This window comes from Diabrotica undecimpunctata, chromosome 1, assembly GCF_040954645.1.
Source record: "Diabrotica undecimpunctata isolate CICGRU chromosome 1, icDiaUnde3, whole genome shotgun sequence".
Taxonomy (NCBI): domain Eukaryota; kingdom Metazoa; phylum Arthropoda; class Insecta; order Coleoptera; family Chrysomelidae; genus Diabrotica; species Diabrotica undecimpunctata.
Window position 1 is genome coordinate 59,223,808 of NC_092803.1, and position 19,925 is coordinate 59,243,732.

Here is a 19,925-nt window from a genome sequence, read left to right on the forward strand (position 1 = left end):
GTTAGTCCCGATATTTTATTACAAACTGCAAATAAGTCGAGCTCCTTATCAAAGAGTAATTAGTATAAGTATATCGTTAATAAATAATGTAAATAAAAAGGTTAGCAATATCCAAGTGATAAAAGTATTTTACATCATCTGTGCTAAAGTAAACGATTTTTATTTAATATTATCAACAAATTGCAATTTTCATACAGAATGAATACACAAATTCGAAACTTTAAGTTTTAAACAAGCTGATCTGAAGAATCTGTTCCTAATCGATAATTTATCGATAGTAGACAGGATCGGCATTTAAAAATCTAGCATGTTATTGATTAAAATCAATAATATTGGCTAATACATAATATAAGTTTTATATTTGATTTACCGACGGTAAATTCAAAGTCATACTCAACAATTACAAAACAACAAAAGACAATGTCATGTCCAACTAAACAACAAGCTATTCTCCGTTCACAAATGGTTGGGAGCACGAAATGTACCTCAAACTCATAAAACGGTCGTAAATCATAGGCGGTCCTGAGGTGTTTATTCATTAAATAATAATATAATGTTTTAATACTGTTATATATAATATTATTAATATTTTAATAGTAATATATTTAGCAAAAAAACAATTAAAACTTTCACAGCTAATGTTGGTTATTATATTATATTAATAAAAATAAGAATTTAACCATTAACAATTTTGTAAATAAGAATACCTTATCTCTTTGGATATTTCAATACTAATCTTCGATTAAACGAATCACTTTACTAGAAAACCTGGAATTCATATCCGAAGGTACTATTCGTTGCAAGATAATTAGGATGGAATTCCCCAGATTTTTAAATAATATAATGGGTATAAAGATGCCGGCTTTGGCCACGTGCCTCGTCTGTTCAGTTTATATTCCAAACTTAACTTGAAAGAGTGCAGTTATTACGAACGAAAACAATTTTTTTGTTTAGTACGTTTTTGATCGCATGTAATTTACGGCTCGTCGGTGTTTCCGCGTCTACGGCAGTAATTAGCGTCTCGAATATTTCGTTTGCGAATTATATACAGTGCGTGAGTGATTTTTTATTCCATATACCTACGAACATATACATACCTTTCGCTTATGGTCGTTTTGTTGGATTGTTTTTGATGGCTTCATCATCAACATCATCAAGTTTTACACCGGTACTGGTGCGTACAGTCAGTAAGTCTGTCTATTTACCAAGAGAGAAGACTATTATCCTGAATGTTCACGATGCTCTGGTTTCTCAGAATCCCACAAATACTGTTCGCAACATAGTCGAAAATTGTGCCAACATGACGCGTAGGAGAGTCAACTATATATAGGTTCCTATCAGAAAGAAAAAAAACACGGTATAGCTAACCCAAACACAAACGAACACTTAAAGACATGGAAAAAGCCTATTGAAATTGATGAATTTGCCAAAAATGGTATTCGAGGGAAAATTCATGGATTTTTTTTTTTTTAAAAAGAAATACCAAACCTAAACAAAATTTTATAAGAAGTTAGAGACGACCCGGATTTGCTTCATATCGGACGAGCTAAATTGTGGCAAGTTTTAAAAGAATTAAATTTCCGGTGGGAGAAATCAGGCTGAAGATCACTTTTGATTGACCGGGAGGAGATAATATGTTGGAGAAGAAATTATCTAAGATCCATACGAAAATTCCGGGCTGAAAGAAGGCCAATCTAAAAAAATATTTGGTCAGATAAAAATATATTAAGCTCCAGGCAAGCCTTTATGGAAGGTTGGTCTATTGGTATCTCCCACATTCTGGTAAAGGCAGTAGATTAATAATTTCTCACATTGGCAGTGAAAAATGATTTGTTAAGCATGGTTTGTTGGAATTTCAGTCCACGAATCACGATCTTTCACGAGGAGATGACAGCTGATGTTTTCAAAGAGTATTTTGAGCAAATCAGATGATTGACACATACCACCAAATTCAATTATAGTATTAGATAATGCACCTTATCATTCACGACTAGTAGAAAGACTTCCAATGACTGCGTGGAAGAAACAGGATATTCTTGACTGGCTGCGGAATAAGTATCTGCCTTACGAAGATGGAATGGTATAGGCAGAACTTTTAAAAATTGCCCGGCAACACAAATCTAAGTTCAAGAAATGCGTAGTTGACAAAATGGCGGAAAGGCGAAATATCACAGTCCTTACACTTCCACCCTTCCACTGCGAAATAAATCCAATTGAACTCATTTGGGCACACATGAAAAGTTATGTGGCTAGAAAAAATACGTCATATAAAATACAAGCTGTACGTGAATTGTTATACGAGTCTTTACAACATATTACAGAACAAAACTGGAAAGACACTGTAAGACATGCAATAGAAGAAGAACAAAAAATGTGGGATCTTGATAACATATTTGATGCGACCGTAGAGACACAACCGCTAATTATTAACCATCAATACGACTCGGATTCCGAAGTTGATCCTATTTATTTTGAATTTGAATAGTTTTCTAATCGTAATTATGTAAGGTAAGTAATAGTAGTTGTAATCGTAAGGTATTAAAGGGGAAAGGCGCAAAATGTTGCCTGTCAAAATGTTCAATGTGTTTTAAATGTATCCATTTTTTTTTCAAATCCTGAGAAAACTAAAAATCATTTACATAACATATTAAAATAAACATTGTAGAAATTTTCAGGGACTTTCTGCCCTCAGTAATAATGTAATCTTTCATTCTGCGTTTAAAATTTTCGAAAATATTTATTAGTTTTCTCCGGATTCGAAAATAATGGATATATTTAAAACATATTGGAAATTTTGCCAGGCGACATTTGGCGCCTTTCCCCTTAATTAAATAAATGTATCTTTTACAAATGGCAAGAAACTTTTTATTTTTAAATAAAATAAAGAAGTTTTATTAAAAAATACAGTTTAAATAAGTACAATTTAAAAAATATATTTATTTAGTTCAAATAAATGTTTCAATCATATACTCTACGACACTGGTCGGTCATCTGTAACCATTCAAAATACCCTCGTAATAGGATTATAAAGTATTGTATTCCTTCAGATACAAGGTGGGTTAGTCGAAAACATCTTAAACCGTCAGTTTCAGGTTGGTTTTTACTATTATATCGTATTACCTATCCTCTCTGTATTTCAGTTCTCTAATTAGGGTTAAACTTGTAGTGAGTTATTGACAAATTGTGAACCGATATTATAGTAATAAGTTCTATCAATGGACAAAAACTGTAATAATACCTAAAAGCCATAGGCAGTGTAAATAATTAAATTAATAATATTTTTTCATCCAAAATTACAAATAACCAAATATGCGTATATTTATCAACCAAGGAATGTGTAGATGATCTCTTACAAAAGTTCAATGGAAAAACTAATATAAACAACAAAGTCCGTTCTATTCTTAGATTAATTCCATCAAGTCAAACACTTATATTATCTAATGTATGCTCACTATACCACATCTGGTCCTAGAATAAGAACAACTTAAACTAGGTATCCATTTATGCTCACTTGAATTTAAATTTCAAACCCATATTTAGTTTCCGTGCCACAGTCTATATAGATCCATCAGAGATCTTAATCCCTACCTCGATTTTTGGTAATTTTAAAAACACAATTTACCGCATTTTCCTTTCACAGGAAAGCCATACATGTCCAAATTATAATACAACTGGACATACCGCTAGTAATTGTTTAAACGCATTAACAATAACACTTGAAAATAACATCAAACCAAACACAATATTCCAATCCAAAGAAATTGACAACAATTTTTCGTCCTCATCCAAACCAACACCATTTATCCTATTAAATTTGAAAAAATAGCATTAAGGAAAACTTTTATTACTCCAATTGAAGAAAACGGACACAAATTTTGTAAACCAAAAAAACCTTCAACAAAAAGATAAAAACAAACCAAATACCAAAAATTCAACACAATAGACTAACTTTACTTTATTAACTTCTCATGCAAAAGAAATATTTAACGACGAAACTCAAATTCTTACATATAGTAGACTTCTTTGACAACTATTAGATTTCATAGAAAATGTAACAGCATCTAAAGATCCATTTAGTGTATCAAACCAGTGAACAGAGGGTACTCATCAACTATTAAAACTATTACCTTATGTTCACCCATACTCGTATTATAAAAACCAAATAATGAAAACGCATCAGCAAAAAATGAATAAAACAATTAAGTCAAACATCAATAGCTCAAGCACTGAAAAGTGATTAGACATATCAATAGAATCTTGTCAAGAATAATGGCTCTATGAAATACGATTATCCAATCGAATCTTAATGGGTTTCATTTATTCATTCGGCCAAAAAACCAGTTTACAACAATTATAGAAATGGATTTACCTGTACAAATATACATATTATCTGTATATATTCCTTCAAATGAAGTTATTAACTAGAACAAGTGATTAATCGAAATCGTGTCAATGTAGAAATAAATAAAAAAAAAGTTAGACCGTGTTTGGCAGTTAAAAGAAGCAAAAAATACTTTTCAATACAAAGAAAGAAGGTAATGAAATATTTAAGAAAAGTGATAATAAAGAAATTGTTTTATTGCCACGTTGCCATTATTAAATTATCAAATTTTGAGTTTTATGTGTAATTTGTAGCAAAAGACGGGTAGTTTTAAAAAACGTACTAGCGTAATTGAAAAAGAGCAGTTTTAAATGTTTTAGATAATTTGTAATGTAAAAGTTTAAATTCAGCGTTTTTTATGCATATTTCAAATGCCTCACATTTGTTGCCAAAACTCAAAGCTAAAATTTTATGTTATAAGTTTTAAAGATTAGGCTCCATGTATCGAAACTCCACAGCGGCCGGTTAATAAAAGGCAGAGATTGTATTGATCTCATGAGAATCATAAAAATGGGCAAAAATCGCGCCACGTATATTTATTTAACGCCTTTGTAAAAACTCAGTTTATTTGCGGCAAAATACAAAAAAGATATCAAATTTTTACCGTCGAGCTGATACAAATTTTATTGAACATTAATTTAACGCGCGTAACTGACATTAAAAATTGCCGATCGCTTCAAGCGTTGTTTCTGAGAAAACGGTTCTTTATACACAAAAAATGCTAATAAACATTTTTGTTTTACATATTCTAAGTAAATCGATTTTTTTTCGTTTTTACTGTTGTAGGAGAAATCCCGAGGGTAAAGATGGTAAACTTTTTTACATAGTTTCTGGCTTCCTAAAATTGACATTCTCAGTAAAATTCAGCTTGTTTGTATGATTTTTAGAGTTTTAGTGGCATTTTGGTCTCTGGCGACTGGAGGACATTAACAAAGTCTCCAAAATTATATTTTAAAAATTTTAATTAGATTTTTATTTAATGGAAATCAATTTAACTGTAAACCAGATTTACTATGTAAAAAAAGAAAAGTAGCTGGTATAAAGGATATAACTTTTATTCAGGGCCGTATTCATTACAATTAAATCGGAATATTTTTTAAGGCAAAATTACGCAGAATAAAAATATCCACTTCAGTGTTGAGCAGTGTACTTCAGTCCTTTCTATCAATAATATCATATTATAAAGATTATTATTTCTTATACACTGACGCATCGAAAATCTCAGACAGCTTATGGGCCGCCATTATAGATTCTGATCAATATTAAATTCAAATTATCACCATTTAATACTATTTACACAAGAAAGATTAATGCTCTCCCACAAGCACTAATAATCATAAAGAAAAAACAACTACTATAGTAAGGCACTAGCTCCACTGACTCTTTAAGTTTCATTCTGACAATTCAGTAGACGTATTCAAAACATCCAATTGGTTCCCTTGTGAAAACTGAACTAGATATTTTACACCAAAAAAACACTGACATCGTAATACTTTGGGTCATATCGTGGTCATTCGAGGAAACGAAGAAGCAGACACCTGTGCTAGAGATATAGCAAACAACAAAAAGTAAACAATAGTGACTGAAGTGATTGCTAGTGACATTAAGTAAACAGGGATTAAGTCCAAAATCTAGTGTCAGTGGCAAAGTGAATGGAATACTGGGATGAAATAACTTCATCTTCTCATCATCATCATTCACCTTCACTTATCACGTCCACTGCTTGACATAGGCCTTCCTTTAACTCCTTCATTCTTTGCCATTTTGTGCTCTTTGTAGCCAGTTTTTAGTTATACTCCTGATGTCATCAGCCCAACGTGTAAGTGGTCTTCCTCTACTACGTTTGTCTGCTCTTGATCTCCAATTTGTAATTTTGCTCGTCCATCGTGAGTCGTGCATTCTCGCTACACGGCCTGCCAAGTTTCATTTCATTTTCGCTATGTGTTCCACAACATCAGCAATACTCGTCCTTCTTCGCAGATCTTCGTTTCTTATTCAATCTAGCAACGTCATTCCCAGCATAGACCATTCCATTCGTCTCTGTGCCACTCTCAATTTCGAAGCCGTAGTCTTATTTAAAGTCATATTTTTCGGCCCATAGGTCATGACCGGTACTACGCATGGGTCAAATACTTTTCTTTTGAGGCTAATTGGTATGTTGGCCCTAAGTGTGTCTCGCAGTTTTCCAAAGGCTGTCCACGCTAAAGTAATTCATCTTTGGATTTCGCATATTTGGTTATCCCTGCTGATTCTTATTTTATGACCCAAATACGTATATTACTCCACTAGTTCTACCACGCTGTCTTGAATAGTTAAATGTTTATTGGGGACTATATTTGTTATAAGCTTAGTTTTGGTCAAGTTCACTCTGAGGCCCACCTTCGAACATGCAAAGTCCAATTCGTATAACATATCTGTGGCTTTTCCTAAATTATCTGTGATAAGGACAATGTCATCTACGAAACGGAGAAAGTTAAGTTTTTCGCCGTCTATTGTTACTCCTCTGTGGACCCAATTGACAATCTTAAAGGCATGCTCTAATGCCGTTATGAATAATTTCGGTGACAATGTATCTCCTTGCCTTATCTCACGTTTTATTTTTATTGGTCGGGTTTTATCGTGCATCTTAACAGTCATAGTGAAATTTTTGTAAATATTGTAAATAAGTTCACTATACCTATGGTCGATCCTGATGTCATTCATTGCTGCTATAAGGCTGTCTATTTCGATCGTGTCGAACGCTTTATAAAAATCTATGAAAGTGAGGACAAGAGGTTTGTTGTATTATATAGATTTTTCATTGAGTATCTTTACTGTATGGAGGTGATCGTTGGCACCATAATTTGTACGGAATCCTGCCTGCTCTCTCAGTTGGTAGAAATCAAATTTCTTCTCCAATCTTTTTGTCACTAACCTAGTGAAGAGCTTGTATATGTGGTTCAACAGGCTAATAGATCTATAATTTTCTAGATGGCATTATTAATTAACTGATATTACAAGCCCTAACATCGTTTAAATAACATAATTTGATCATTTGATCGTCGATAAGTAAAATATTAAAAAACAGTATCTTTACTGTATGGAGGTGATCATTGGCACCATAATTTGTACGGAATCCTGCCTGCTCTCTCAGTTGGTAGAAATCAAATTTCTTCTCCAATCTTTTTGTCACTAACCTAGTGAAGAGCTTGTATATGTGGTTCAACAGGCTAATAGATCCATAATTTTCTAGATGACATTATTAATTAACTGATATTACAAGCCCTAACATCGTTTAAATAACATAATTTGATCATTTGATCGTCGATAAGTAAAATATTAAAAAACCTATTTTTGAGCAATATTAAAAATGAGATTTTCACAAACTGCTTCTTAGACAAGGTACCTCTTGTTAATAGTTCGAATCAAATTTATCTAGGAAGGTGAAGGTATAGAGTAAATTCTTAGGCATAAGTACCTATACATTTCTTTTTTTTCCGGAAATATCTACAACTTATCTGATCGACCCCGTACAGCGACGCCGAGATGCGCACTAGACATCGGCGTCGCCGTCTTAGCCGCTGGACACTGGGGACGCTCAGACAAAATTAGTCATCCGCCGGCCTGTATGAAGCAAAGTTATTTTTGATCGATTTTGAAATCCTTTAAACTGTAAGTAAAACATTCAATTTTACGAAATTTTTGAAATATTTCGAGTATGACAGATTCGTACCAGTTTTTTTCACCAGTACTAATAAAAATGTGGTTTTATTAAGCGTTGAGTTGCCGTAGTGTCAGCAGTCGTTTGTCTTGACAGAAATTCAACAAAAATAAAGGATTTTCCGTGGACCTAAAAATAAGTTGCAAAAACAAAGCTGGGATTGAGTTTCGTTACAGTTATTTTTAACGCGGAGCATATTTAGGGGATTTCAAATAATTATTTCGAACATTACTGCATTCCAGTTGCATCTGTAGATACATATTTTTTTGCAAAAGACACTAAAAAGTGTGTCATTTGTCTAAAGCTTAATATAATTTAAAAATCAATCCTATTTTTAACAATATAAAAATTAGCTTTAAAAATATTATTTAGTCCTTTTATGTTACTTATTAAGCTTTAACTATTGTAGACATTTTTTATTTTCTTTTCTTTATTGTAGCCTACTGTTATATATGGAATTTTCTCTTTTTTAAATCATTTCTAAGAATAATACCACAAAAACAAGGAAACGTCACATTCTTAACGTTAATGATTTCAAGATGTTTTACGTTATTGATTAGAATAAAAAAAATAAAAGACCATTATGTGTTTTCTTTAACAATTAGTCATTTTTTCGTGATTTTCTAAACACATCTCTTTTTTTTATAGTTAATAACATCTTATCCTTTGCAGTTGGCCTTCTCGTACCATTTTCTGCCTGAATTTTAAAGGAAAAAAAACAATAGGAAACCTATTTGCCATACTAATAAAAGCTAGAAGTGAACTAACAAATACATATTTTATTGTCTTTTAAAAACTGTTTAACAGTATCTTTAATAGCCTTAATATTAACGTATAGTATATGTGTAACTCCCATTGCTAGAAATACTGATTGCTCTGGAAGTCTGCTGATTAAAACAGTACATGCCGTAAGCTTTTCATAACTTTCACAATTCAAAATCATGTTTTGCCTTACGATTCTTTATTTATCTACTTCGTAGTAGTGTACAATAATCGATACCCCTTTTTATGAAAATAAAGTAACTATCACCAGAACTATCTCTTACCCTAATAATTAGTGCAACGTTATGTATTCCCAGTGTTATTAGAAATTGGAATCTTCCCAGTTGTATCGTCAATAAAGAAACAACAACAAAGCTATAATCTTCTGGATTCTCTGTTTTTTGCACTATCGTAGAGTAAATAATTAATTGTTCGTTTCTTGATATGACTTCTCTTGTGATCTTCTTTTGTGTTGGAAATGGGTATTCATGATCATCATGTTATTATCTAAACAAAATTCAACTAATAGTTTTCCATTATTGTTCATATACTTATATTCACAAACGTGAACATAAGGTAAAACCGCTAGGTACTTTTGTAAAAATTAACTAACAATTTTGTGATTGCTTTCAAAGAGGGGTCTTGTAGTGCTTAACAAACCCTCAAAATAATTTCAAGTCAATCAATTTATTAGTTTATTTAGATTGTTTATCCCAAAGACTATTTTTTGTTTTTTTTTTTGTAATAACATATACTCCTGTCATCAGAGACGAAAATGCCATTAAACCTCTAAAAACCATACGAACAAGCTGAATTTTGCAGAAAATGTCAATTTTGGGACGCTAAAAAGAAGCAAACAAGTTTACCTTTTCTACCTCAGGGCTTCTCCCAAAAACCCCCCATGTAGAGGGAGAAAACGGAAAAAAATCTATTAACCAAGAATCTGGACGCAATAGAAAAAATATTTCAACTAAAAAATGTAGCTAAGATAATTTTGAACAAAAACGTTTATTAGCATTTTTTTTTTGTTGAATGAACAGTTCTCTCACACGAAAAACACGATTGAAGCGATCGGCAATTTTGAATGTGTTACGCGCGAAATCAATGCTCAATAAAATGTGGATTAGCTCGACGGTAAAAATTTAATATCTTTTGATCCAAGTGTCCTATGGACAAAAATCAAGATGAGTTTTGTAGGTGAAGAGTGCAGCTTTCTTATGCAGTTTTTGTATTTGGCCGCAATTTTAAACTCAGTTTTTATAAAGGTGTTAAATAAATAAACGTGGTGCGATTTTTGTCATTTTTTAAGATTCTCGTGAGATCAATGAAATTGATCACTTTCATTGACCATTTGTGGTAAAATTTTCATTTTTAGAGATTAGTCTTTAAAAACTATGACATGAAATTTCAATTTTGGGTTGTGGCAACAAATATAAGGCGTTTTTCCGTAACGTGCGATCATTTGTAATAAAAATTTTTTAAATTTTGCCTTTTTAGCCATTTTTCAAATGCCTCATATTACTGCTCTTATGTCATCTACCCATCTGTTTTGGGTCTTTTTATGCTTCTTGTTGTCGTCCTTGGTCTCCATTATATCGGACTACGTGACCTGCCCAGCGCCATTTCATTTTTGTAATTTCTTCCACAATATCCCTAATCTTCGTGCTACGTCTTATATCGGTGTTTCTAATCTTGTCTCTCAGTGATATTCCAAGCATGATTCGTTCCATTGCTCTTTGCGTTGTTTCTAATTTTTTAGCAGATTTTTTAGTAAGGGCTACTATTTCCAAGTAGTAGGTACAAACTGGTAGTATGCATGTGTTATACACCTTTTTCATTAAGTTTACAGGAATGAAGTTGTTTTTCAAGATATATGCAAGTTTGCCGAAAGCGCCCCATGCCAGTTGTGTTCTTTTAATTTCAGCATCTTGATTTGGTTTTCCTAGTTTGATGACATAACCTAGATATACATAATGTTCAACATTTTCTATGGTATGATTTTGTATTGTTATATTTGTCTGGTCTCGGCTCAGTATTTTTGTTTTACTGTAGTTAATTTTTAAGCCTACTGCTCCTGAAACTGCATTTAATTGTTGTAACATACAATTTAGTTCTTGGATATTATCGGCTATTAAAACTATGTCATCTGCGAATCTCAAGTGGTTTAAGTATGATCCGTCGACGTTGATACCCTTGTTGTTCCATTCTAGTTTCTTAAAAATGTCTTCTAGAGCAAGCGTAAATAGTTTGGGAGAAATGGTGTCTCCTTGTCTTACTCCCCGTTATAGTCTTATGGGATTAGTTTTTCTGCTTTCGTCCAGCTTTATCTGCATGGTGGCATTTTTATATATGTTTTTAATTATGTTAGTGTATCTTGAATCTATACGTGCTTTTTCTAGAGATTCAAGCACTGCCCATAATTCGATGGAATCGAATGCTTTATGGAAATCGACGAACGCCATATGAATTGGAACATTATACTCGGTGTATTTTTCTATCAGTGTTCTTACGGTGTGCAAGTAGTCTATGGTACTAAAATGTTTTCTGAATCCAGCCTGCTCAATAGGTTAATAGAAATCGAGCTTATGTGTTAGGCAGTTGGTTATGATTTTAGTAAGTAATTTATACAGATGTGATAGCAAGGATATTGGTCGGTAATTCTTGATGTTTGCTTTGTCTCCTTGAACAGTAGAATGACTTCGGAGTTGTACCATTTTTGAAGAAACTTTCCTTCATCAATTATCCTGCCACCAATTTTCAATATTTCAACTGTAATTTTATCCTCTCCCGGACATTTATTCGTTTTTAGTTGATTTAGGGCTATTTTTATTTCATAGTCGGTTATGTCCGGTATTTCTTCTGAGCCGGTGTTAATTATTGTTCGTTCAGTACGTCGTTGTTGTGGTTGTGTATTCACCGAGCATAATTTAGTGTAAAATTTTTCAATGGCCTCACTTATTTCCTTTCTGTCTCGGACGGTGACGTTTTTCTCATTTTTTATTTCTTGGATTTTTGTTATTCCGCTTGAGTTTTTTGCTTTCGGTACTTTCATATTGCAGTTATCTTGTATTATATTTTTTATTAGATTGTTAGTATAGTTTCTATGATTGTTCCTAATTTCTTTCTTCACGTTTTTGTTTAAACTTTTGAAGCTGTCCGAAGTTCGATCTGTTCTGTTTCGTCTTTCTTGGAGTAGTTTAATTGTATTAGGTTGGAGTTTAGATGTTTTGGCTGTTCTCGTGTTTAAGCATATATTCTTAACCGATGTTGTTACAGTTACTTTTATTTTTTAGGTTTAGGTTATTGAATACTGGTCTGCAACAATGTATGTATACAAAGTTTTATTTTGTATATGTAAGTTTTATTGATCGCACGAGAATCATAAAAAATGGCAAAAATGGCGCAAATGTTATTTAGTGAACACCTTTATAAAAACTGACTTCATTTGCGGCAAAATGCAAAAATTGCATACAAAACATATTACACTCTGATCAAAAGATATCGAATTTTTATCGTGGAGTTAATACAAATTTTATTAACATCGATTTCGCGCACGGAACTGACATTCAAAATCGCCGGTCGCTTCAAGCATTGTTTCTGAGGGTTCTGAATGGTTCATTCTAGGTAAAAAGTGCTAATCAACATTTTGTTCAAAATTATTACAGCTACATTTTTTATTTGAAACATTTTTTTCTACGGTGTACAGATTATTGGTAAATCGATTTTTTTTTTGTTTTTACCCTCTACGAGGGGAATTTTATGTGGAAGCCCGGAGGTTAACGTGGTAAACTTTTTAGTATCCTTTTTGAAGTCTCAAAATTGATATTCTCGGCAAAATTCATCATTTTGGTATGATTTTTTGGGGTCAAATCTCTGACGACTGGACTAATAAAGTATAAAATAATAAAGAGGCAGTCAATTTAAGGGTACTATATGAAAGGTGAAGATTTTTTACTTTTAATGCATCATTCTCCAAGAATCGCTTTGCAAATTTACTGATATTTTTAACCTATAAATAGTTAGAATAACTTTTAAATTATTACTTATTAGATGAAATATTTTTTCATATTTGAAAATGTGATAATTTTTACATGAATATAAACAAGTTATTTTGGGACGATTAGGTAGAACTAGGGATTTTTTTTTAAATACGCAGCTAACTTTTACGCTGCTAAGTTTATAAGATTTATGAAAATTAATGACTGTTATTTTAAAGATAAAAAAGACTTAAGAGTTTTATTATACTAGAACATAAATTGAAATACAATACAAAATTTGAATTTTTTGGAAAATAATTTTTATTTAACGTTTAAACCAATTTGCTTTATTTAATTAAAATATTTTTAACACATTCCATACTTGTAATTTACGCAAAAATTAAAAGTAAAATAAAGTAAATGCTGTTCAAGTTTAATCGTTTTTAAAATTTGTATTATGAACTTTTAAATATTTATCTTCAAAATTAGATACTTTTCTTAATTAATATACACAAATTGGGCACAAATTTAGCAAAAATCCTACTTTTAATCTAATTTTTCCTTTTTGTTTAAATTTATGTAAAAATTGTCAATTTTTTAAAAATAAAAAAATATTTCGCTTGCGAGTAACACATTAATAGTTATTCCAATTGTTTAAAAGTTTAAAATAACAGTAACATTGCAAAAAAAATTTTGATTACAAAAATAATTATTTTTAACTTTTTTTGACACATATTAAAAGTAAAAATCTTCATCTTTCATAGGGTACCCGTAGAATTACGGCATCTTCTATGTTTTGTGTCTTATTTTTCTAAAAACAATTACCACTGGGTTAAACAATTTTAATAACTTTTAAACTACTTGATGGATCGACCTGCGATTTTGAGGGTCTGTTAAGCACTGCAAGAGTAATGATGTAAGTTAATTTTTACAAAAGTTACAAACAATTAGCGATTTGCCTTATACATATTGCTGCTTTTGAAGTAGCAGATTCATTTAAAAAAAATTCGAATATGCTATTGGTATGGCTTTTCTATCTCTTAACAGATAAAATATTTATATTTATACTCCAGGCGCCAGAGACGAAAATGCCACTGAACCTCTAAACATCATACGAACAAGCTGAATTTTGCCAAAAATGACAATTTAAAGACGCTAAGAAGATGAAAAAATTTTACCACTTTTACCCCCTAGCTATCCCCTAAAAACCGCCACGTAGAGGGGCGCAAACAGAAAAAAATCGATTTACCAAGAATCTTTATGCCATACAAACAAAGGTTTCTAATAAAAATGTAGCTAAGATAATTTTGAACAAAAACGTTTATTAGCATTTTTTGTGTAGAATGAATCGTTCTCTTAGAAACAACGATTAAGGCGATCGGCGATTTTGAATGGCAGTTTTATAAATGTGTGAAATAAATAAACGTGGCGCGATTTTTGCCATTTTTTATGATTCTCATGAGATCAATACAATTTATTCCTTTCATTGAACGGCCACTAAGGAGTTTCCATAACTAGAACCTACTCTTCAAAATACATAGCATGAAATTTTAGTTTTAAATTTTGGCAACAAGTGAAAGGCATTTAAAATATGTTAAAAAAAATATTTAAAACACTATTTTCTACGGCGTACAGATTCTTGGTAAACCGATTTTTTTGTGTTACTCTCCGACGAGTGAGGTTTTAGGGGAAGTCCGGGGGTTAAAGTGGTAAACTTCCTTGCATCTTTTTTGGGGTCTCAAAATTAATATTCATGACAAAATTCGGCTTATTCGTATGATTTTTAGGAGTCAAACCTCTGACGACTGGACATAAGTAAAAATTCGAAAAAATCGTATTTTTCGCTTTAAATATATTATATTAATAAAAATGAATAGCCGAAATGTTTGTACGGGCATCAGAACGACTGCACCAAATTAGATATTCCTTTTTTCTTGTGTTTTTCATTATCAGGAGAAGGTTTGTGTAAACCATAATTTTCAAAAAACTGTGCGGAAAGACTTCAAAAACAGTTTTTCTGCCATTTTAAATCGCAATATAACTAATAGATACTATAACTAACAAAAGAAACTAAGATTTACAAAATAAATGTCAGCGTTGATAGATAGATTAAAACTTGGATGGGTGACCGCTTGGGAACACCGCATGTTGTTGCCATGTGAAACCTTACTTCTCTGAACCTGCTTGACTGATTTTAATGAAATTTTACATATGTATTCTGTAGGTCTTAAAATAGGTTGTTATCTATTTTTTATACCGCTAAGTGGTAAGAGTGGTTCACCCGAAACATTTCTTTTTGTTTTTTGTATTAACTTCTTTATTTTTTTTTTATAATGTGCGATTAAAAAATACATACTAACCCTGATTTTCACCCCTCTTTTCTGTCAGACCGGAACATTTTTTAAATAATTTTGAAATAAGAATGTGTATAACTATTTATTTCTATTCTAAAATTTAAAAAAAAAATACATTTTTTTAAGTAAAAAACAACATGTACCAACACGGTACACACGGTCTATTTATAATTATTTTTGTAATTTTGGTTCACACCAGGAAGAAAATTAAATACTTTCCCCCTAAGAAATTTTAAGTTTAAAAATACAAAAACAATTTATTTTTTTAAAGAACATGTATGAATATTCCCAAAACACTTAACACACATATATGGGGTAGTAACGGCACATTCCGGACAAAAAGTGTACACCGTTTTGGCATTCTTCATCGCTGATGTTCTTCCTTTGAAAAGTTCTTATACTGAACACCTTCACTCTTTCTCTTTCTCATCCAACGTATGCAGAGTTGTTAAAGTGTTTTCAGAAGTTGTTTGTGGCATTAAAAGACTTTGAACAATCTGTTTACGGAACTCAGTAATTGAGAGATGTTTGCCGGTAACAGAGTTGTAGAGAACTAAGGAGTTCACAATTGCGGTATTTGTTAGTAATTCCACAGCCAATTTACGATACCACTTTATACATCGTCGAACAGGGGAATTATATGCAGCCTTTTGATCCGACACATCGATAAAAGATTTTGCAGAATTATAGTCTACAATTGTTACAAACTTACTTGGTCTTTAATCGATAAACGTCCCGTTTATCTTTCCATTGTCCGATAACAACTTTTGTATTATTCTGTAGATATTTCATGTCACCTCCTTTTAATTTTGCATCGACTACCACTTTTGGATTATGTTTCCTATTGGCACGTAATGTTCCGACTAAATGGGTTTTCCTATTATTTAAATCACGGACCAAGTCAACACTCGTATAAAAATTATCAGTATATAAAGTTCTGCCTGTATCTAGAAGCGGTTGCATAAGTTCCATCACCACTCTGGATGCTAACGACTTTTCTGATGGTTGCATCCCTTTTCCACCGTACACTTTTACGGCGTACGTATGTCCATCCGCGACGCAAAGTTTAAACAATTTGACTCCATATTTGTGTCTTTTTCCAGGAATATATTGCAAAAAATTAGTCTACCGCGAAATGGCACAATAGTTTTTTAGGAGTATACATTTTCTGAAACTTTTCATTTAGTATTTGTATAAGAGGAGAAATTTTGTAGAGTCTGTTTCCAGGTGGACAGCTCTCGTAATCTGAAATGTGAAAGAAGTGTAATATTATTTCAAATCGACTTCTACTTATTTCACACATTTTAGAAACTTCATTCTTGTAAAGTAAACTGTTACTACAATAATCTCTGAGTTCGGGTTTTCTGTCTAACCCCATCCAAATAATGAGAGCCAAAAATCGAAGCAATTCTGCTCTATCAATTGGTCTCCAGTTACTCATAAGCGAATGTTTCGTTACTGATTCATTTACAATACCAACGATTATTGTTTGTTCGGCGTATTTATTAGTTTCAGTAACCAACAAATCTTGCACTTGACGGTCGATAAACAGTAGGTAGAAATCTATTGGTTTGTGGTCTGTAAGTTTTGCAATTTCTTCCTGATTTATTCCTGAAGTAAAGTATAGTTTGAATTTATTGAGATCATCTGGATTTGGCACATCGCTCCATGTTATTTTATTTCTTGATACAACATCGTCAATAACGGCTTCCAGGCTAAGTTTTGCAGATTCAGCTTTTTCTACAGAGCAAAAAAAGTAAACTACAAACAGAAATTGTGCATTCCTAAATATCTTACCTATCCTTGTATCAGGCTTATTTTGGTTAGAACTAGGACCTTCAGTAAATTCTTTGCAGTTTTGTGTTTGTTTACAAATTTTAGCTTTTTTTCTACGAGACTCATATTCACTACTGCGTGAGTCTGAAGAACCATCAGTAACATTTTCATTGTACACTGGATCGGCATCGGAATCATAAAACGTACTTTTTAGGCATACTGATATCACTAAAGTCACTCTCCTCAGCAATTCTGCGAAGTTCGTCTTCCGATAGTCATTTACGGAACATTATCTTCTTTTTTAGTTCCACTTTTTAACAAAAAACTAAAGAGAAAATAGTCTTAGCCTCGTTAGACGTTCGAACCTATACTGACTGAAGCATAGTATAAAAAAGAAAACTGTGACTGAAGTGGTTAAACTGTTTGTGGTTAAACTGAGACTGAAGTATGTTAGAAATTATAACCTAACCTGTTTGTGAACACGTAGTTTAACGGACTGATTTTGTTTACTACAGACCTAGAATAACAGAGACACAGTTGGGTTGTTCTCTGCTACAGATCTTTTACACAAATTTATACATAAGAAATCACAGCAAATGCGATCCTCGACGAGCCACAGCTTAGGAAGACGACACCTCGGTGTGTAGTGATAGGTACACACGGTCCCAGATAAAACTAGAGTGTGTGCCAGTGCAGTACACTGCACTGCACTGTTAATTTGAAAAACTAAAACTTAAAAATGTTTTTTTTTCTATTTAGTTAATTTTGGTTTCATCAAAGATCGAAAAGCTGAGTTTCTTGAGTTTTCTTTTCTTAAGTACCTCCTTTATATATTTATAAAATTACTTATTTTTTTTGTTTGTTATTCTTTTAAATATTTGCCAATATTTTCATTTTATCTACTCACTTCTGGTGAACTTAATATTCTGCAATTCATCTATATATTGCTTATAAATAATAATGCGTTATTAATACTTTTTTATCATATGAGTTATATTAATATTATGACATATTATTCCCATATTGCAATTAACTATATCTAGTAAAAAACAAACATCGGGTTGCATTATTTGCATACTAAAAAAACAATTATTTTTATATGAAGTATAAAATTAATTATAATTTGATGTTCATATTACGAAAGACAAGTTGTACGTATGGTATTAATAAAAACTAATAACATACTACCATTATTCGTCTAAAATATAAATATAATACAAATTTTTACAATTAATGTCGACTTTATTGAAGCATTAGTTGTTGTTTTTAATGCAACCGATTTCGATCAAGCAAGAGGAAATTCCAATAAACAAAATTATTTTATAATACGTATTAGTCCAGCCGTCAGAGATTTGGTCTCTAAAAGTAAGACTGTAAGACGAACATGCTGAACTTTGCTGAGAATGTCAAAGAAGATTCCTACTCCCGGGCTTCGCCATTAAACCCCCTCTTGTAGTGGGGGGGACGGACGGAAAACATCGAATCTGTAGATTCTGGGTAAATAGCAAGATAATTTTGAAGTATGCATAATATTTTGAATGTATAATACATGTTTAATGAAAACGGCAACTTTACGCTGTAAACGCTGTTGGACGATATTTTGCAATAACCAGTCAACCAATAGAGGAAAGAAAAGTACTGAGGAGAATACTAGGACCTGTGAGGGAAAACGGAATCTTCAGAATTCGATATAACAACGAGCTCTATCAACTGTATAAGGAAACACCCCTGTCAGACTTCATTAGAATACAAAGATTGCAATGGGCCGGACATGTGATACGAATGGGAGAGGATAGGCTACCAAAACGAGCACTGAACGCCAGAATGCGCAGGGAAAGAGACCAGTTGGAAAGCCAAGAAAGCGCTGGGAAGACACAGTAAGCAGCGACGCACAAGCACTTTTAGGAGTCCGTGTATGGAGAAGAGCAGCCACAGACAGACAAGGGTGGAGGCAAAAAATAAAGGAGGCCAAGGCTCATTTTGGGCTGTAGTGCCGTAGAAGAAGAAGAAGTCAACCAATAAAATTACAGTTTTGAGAAAATTGCAAATGAAAGTTTTGGTTACATTACAATCGATTACACTTTTTTAAAACAATATATCCTGTAAGTCTTTGATAGTATTGATGTAAAATATGTTTCCCTATGGCCCTAAATAAAAAAACTATGTAAATTTGCCGTTTATTTCACAAAATATTAAAAATTAGAAATCACAAAATATTATATGGCACATTAAAATTTGCAACAACAGATCAAGGCACTTAAGACATTCTTGCTTATTAACAAAACTAAGGAACTCTGCACATTGGGCATGTGTTATGGAACTTAATATATTATTGCAAATAGTCACAATATAGTTTTACCGAAAAAAGAACAGTTTATGTTACTGAAATCTCGAAGGCATTTTAGGAACTTTATGAATTTTTTAGAAAGTTTAAGAAGTTTAGTTTTCTTATAATACTAAGTTAAAGTCTGCATTTTTAAATCTGTAGGTATAATAAGTATTCACTGTTCTTCCAGTTCAAAATCAATATTTTCACCGAATCCTTCTGCATCGTCAATAAAATCTCTTGATTCGGCATTCTTCAAAAAATTATAAAACGGCTTTAAGTCGGATGGAATCAGCTTCATCATTTGCTTTAAGTCTTTGACCTTTGCTAGAGATAATTCTTTTCCATTAGGCCAAAGAAGGGGCAATTCAATATCAAAATCCGGTTTTACTTTTCTACCCTTCACACTTTTTGTAATATCAACGATTTGTGGTTCTTCATAAAATTTAGTTTTCATAGTTAGCTCTGTAGGTTTTTCTTTTTGTAGTGTTATTGCGAATGTGTTTAGCTAAGATACTTTTAATTTGTTGATGTCGGATTTGCGGTTTGTTATTTGATTTATAATATTTTCTATCGACAAAAAGTCTTTTGTCTCAAGTCTGGTAATAATAAATTTATTTTTGCGTCGGCAATTTTTCATTACATTTAT

The 19,925-nt window shown here is 32.0% G+C and overlaps 1 protein-coding gene across 1 annotated transcript in view; it reads left to right on the plus strand.

Annotated features, from left to right (window-relative positions):
• The first annotated feature begins 7,931 nt into the window (after nucleotides 1–7,931).
• The window catches only part of LOC140449774 (uncharacterized), a 170,672-nt gene continuing 158,678 nt past the window's right edge, over nucleotides 7,932–19,925 (plus strand). Inside the window, exon 1 of the mRNA XM_072543116.1 lies at nucleotides 7,932–8,032. The gene's annotated coding sequence lies outside the window, so the exon portion shown is untranslated. The remainder of the gene's footprint in view (nucleotides 8,033–19,925) is intronic.